Source organism: Benincasa hispida, chromosome 11 (genome assembly GCF_027475165.1).
Source record: "Benincasa hispida cultivar pf3 chromosome 11, pf3_genome.v1.1, whole genome shotgun sequence".
NCBI lineage: Eukaryota > Viridiplantae > Streptophyta > Magnoliopsida > Cucurbitales > Cucurbitaceae > Benincasa > Benincasa hispida.
In genome coordinates, this window is record NC_143488.1 from 76,151,005 (window position 1) to 76,155,494 (window position 4,490).

Below are 4,490 nucleotides of genomic sequence, written 5' to 3' on the forward strand. Positions count from 1 at the left end.
CTAGATTAAAATCTATGATCAAGAGTTGCATGCAAACATAGGTCTAAGTTAATTTAAATGGTTTAAGATTGATTCACCTAGAATTATGTTAAAGGTATTTCTAATATGATTAAAAATAGGTTAATCTTTTAATTTATTTTAAAAGAATTAAAATAAATTATGTAAAAGATTATATTTATAAAATAATTGCCTACAAAAGACCTTTGTCCAAGGAATGTTCTGTCTAGGCTGAGGTATTTAAGATGACGGAAACGGAACATCCTTACCTGGGAACCAACTTGGGAGGTGAATTAGTCAAATATTTTATAAGCATGCAATAAATGTTTTTTTATTAAATAGTTTAAAAATCATATTTTGTTAAAATTTCAATATAAACGTTATATTGAGCAAATTAATGACTTAGTTAAATTATTTATTCGGATTTTTCTGAGTTAATAAACCCATTTTTTTTAAAACACTTAGGGGACGTTTGGGGCGCAGAGTAGGTTATTATAATCTGTGGTTATTATAGTCTGTGGGTTATAATAAACTGTCTGTTTTTATAGTCTGTGTTTAGGGTGTAGATTATTATATTCTGGTTTATAATTGTAACGACCCGAGTTCAGGAGGGGTACATGAATGAACCGGTATCACATCCGAACGAGAGAGATCCTGAGGACATGAAAGTATGGTTAAGAAAGACTTAAAAAGAATTGAAAGTTACTACCTCTACCAACAAGGTGCACCTTCCTTTTCGGTGGCTCAATCATAAGAACTCCAAAGTTAAGCGTGCTTAGTGCTTGGAGTAATCCTATGTTGGGTGACCTCCTGGGAAGGTCGCAGGGGACGTAGGGGAATGTCGGGGTTGAATTCGGATTCTGAATTGTCTTATAATAGAATGTAGATTATTTTAGACCATGTGTAACTTTTTCTACTACCATATTTTATAATACTAATAATTATGCATATGAAATATCATATTTTGAAAATATAATTAAGACTATATGTTCTACCAATTTATACAAAATTAATTTGATTGTAATTTATATTAAAAGCTAACCACAATTTTTTGTCATTTTGAGAGATACCTTAGTTAACATGGCCAAAAAAGGAAAAAAAATGCATTACTTTCGGATGCAATTCATGTGTTTTATATATAAAGCTCTGTTTTTTGTTTTAGGTACAAGCATCTCTAAGACAATATAACCAACTCATGATTGCATGATTAAAATATGACCTTTCTTTTTAGGTACCAAATGTACCACAAACTTAAATGCATAATTGAAACAAACTAATCATTGTTTACTATTGAAAAGCAGTCCAAAACACGGGTTGATCAAACATTCTCTTCAAGGAGAAGGTTGCAATAGTCCAACTTCATGGCTGTGGGAATGGATAAGAAGCTCTCCGTATCTTGCACATTGCAGAATATGATTTGCATAAGTTTCACCCTATATCGATAATGCAATTCAGGACTATCTTGAAGTTGGTTTACAACTTCTGCACGTAATTCGACTTCAGTTGCACGCTTCTCTTTCGACCATTCTGTAATCGCCTTCAATTGGTCATTTGCGAACTTCATGGCATTCCTAACAATCTCTGCCATTTCATATTGATTCCCACTTTGCTTCCTCTTACTTTCTCTCGAAGAATTTTCTCTTTCAGTGCTTCGACCAGTACATGTTCCATGCATGTCATCCTGTGACATGTCCATTCCCTGACTAGACATCATGGGGATATTTGGATCCTGTGATTCATGAATAGGAACTCCATCATTAATATGGTTTGACAAGTTAGACCCGATGTCCATAAAGGTCTCTGACCGTTCTCTTGTAGACCAATCCTTGCCAAAGACGTAGGGCAGATCATCATAGTATGGGAACGACTTGTGTAGAAGCCCCTTTGCTGTAGGATGACTCTGCATGAAAGGTGAAGTGGATGTTATGATTTTGTTACCAATATTCATAAATCAAGTTAGATAAAGTTGTATCTTCACCCATCCATCTAATAACTCCCCTCTGTAGTGATGCATTGGAATTCCTCATTCCAACCAAATCCATTACAAGTTGGTCCTCTCATTTATGCGATCGCTTGGTAAGTTTTTTTCAGGGATTTAACTCAACAATCTATAGTTGGTGATCCTTGGATATTACAGCCGGGCAACTTCTCAGCCATCAAACGTTGTAGTTGTGCCAAGTAGCTAGGTCAAAACATCCCATTGTCTAATCTCCATCTATCAGATACGACCAACGCTGCCACCAAAAACTCAACTAGCTTCGCTTCTTCCTTTTTATTCTAAGTGTGCTTTGGGGCTCTTAAGGAACTTGACATTCTAGTGTATACACGTACATATTTTAATACAATTAAACAATAAATGACAAGTAATTGTAGCAAAGCTAAAGATAGAGGGATAAAGTTAAGCACAAAATATAGTAAACATATTGAGAGAGTTTCGAATGAAATCATTTCACAACAATAAACAAAAAGTGTAAAGGCACTACATGCTACGCAACTCCCATTCAATAAACATCAGTTGCGCCAGTTCATCCCTCCATTGGGTCCATTCATTTAAACTCTCAATATAATTTATCTCATCTCCTCCAGTTGTGGCAAAGCTTGAATCCATCTCATCCAAATCCTCGGTTAGTTCTCTATTAGTCATCTCCTTATTGATAAGATTAAGCAAAAGGCAACACGCCATGATGGTTTGACATTGGATTTGCACTGGGTAGTATGATTTTCCTCGCAAGATTGCCCATCTACCCTTCAACTATAGGAATGAAATATCATGCAATGGAAGACTTCAAAATCAATAAGCATTAAAACTACATTTAGTTTTAGTTTTAAGCATGTTGTTCATATGATATTCAGAAGAGGGTTTGAAACACATATTACCTTTGAAGATTTCCTTCACAAATTCAGCTGAAATCGACCAAGATAAAGCTTGAAACTTCAAGAGGACTACCACCAATATCTTCTCTACTATGCTCAAGCTAGAACATGTGGTGGAAGCACTTAAATCAAGTTGAATTGATGAAGAACAAGTGAGGGGTATGTAGGATTTTCAGGTTATCACTCCAGCAAGTATAACACAGATGCTTATCTGTTATTCATGCATGGAGCTTCTTTATATAGGTAGAATTCATGCAAATGTATAGGGTTGCAAAAAGAGCAACTCTAGCTTGAAGATCATTTTACCCTTGTAAATACATCTTGTTCCTTAAGTTCCCACTGACCCTTTAATGAAAAATTCGATTCATAATACTATTCATGAATTATGTTCTTCTCTACCATGAGAAGGCAGGGCCCCAATTGTTCAAGACCTGGAATTAGCACTTAAGAGAACAACCTATCTGATAACCCTAAAATGGTAGGAATGAATTTCATATTGCAGGGCTATATTTCCAGCTATCCATCTGGTCTTATCCCCAAAATGGAAGGCCTATTTAGCAGTGTTGTTAGACTACTCCCACCCATACAGATCAAAGGATAATCTCGAATAAATAGGAGTTCATAGCTAGCTCAGGATTAAGATCGAGTTATCTTAGGTTACTTAAGTATGAAATAGTTAGTTTTAACAGTAAACGGTCGTTATAAAGAAAAAGTGACTATTTTGTGGTCCAGTCCATATGTAAACTCATTGCATAGGATGCCCCCACTCACGTGTCTTTACATGAATGATCTGTGGATCACGTCATTTGTATTACTTATACAAAATGGGCTGCATCCAATAATGTTACCAGGATGAGATACCCAATTTCATCTACATACTTATAGACCATTTAGGCTATATACTATTAACTTGATCGTGTTTATGTCACCACATAAAATTAAAGTATTCATACTATAGCCATGGATATGTTTTTTGGATTTTCATAATAGAATGCAAAATCAACAACTTTATTGATAAATAGAATGTTTAACACAAAATTTTCGAACTATGAGTTCTAGGACATTCCCAACAATCTCCCACTTGGACTAAAACTCTAGTGAGAACAAATATATACAATATAATGTTGAGAAACATAAACAAAAAATACAATAAACTAGGGCATCTCTAATACCATAGATATTCTCCCACTTGCCCTAGATTATGTTGCTCGGAGTCCTAGTTCAATTAGATGGCCCTCAAATACTTTAGCCGAATGGGCCTTCGTAAATGGATCAGCAAGGTTATCTTCAGAAGCTATCTTCATGACGATCACGTCTCCTCGGTATACTATCTCTCTGATGAGATGGTACTTTCTCTCAATATGTTTTCCACATTTGTGACTCTTTGGTTCTTTGGAGTTGGCAGTAGCACCATTATTGTCATAATACAGTGTGATATGTAGGTGCATATCTAGAACTACTTCCAAGTCAGCCAAGAATTTGCTTAGCCATACTGCTTCTTTAGCGGCTTCACATGCGGCTACATATTCTGCTTCCATTGCGGAGTCAGCGATACAATTTTGCTTGATGCTTCTTCAAACTCTAGCTCCTCCATTGAGAATGAAAACTGATCATGAAGT

At 35.5% G+C, this 4,490-nt stretch overlaps 1 pseudogene; it reads right to left on the minus strand.

Moving 5' to 3' along the window:
- Window positions 1–1,315: 1,315 nt before the first annotated feature.
- Window positions 1,316–2,310, minus strand: LOC150032903 (uncharacterized; annotated as a pseudogene).
- Between the last annotated feature and the right edge of the window lie 2,180 nt (window positions 2,311–4,490).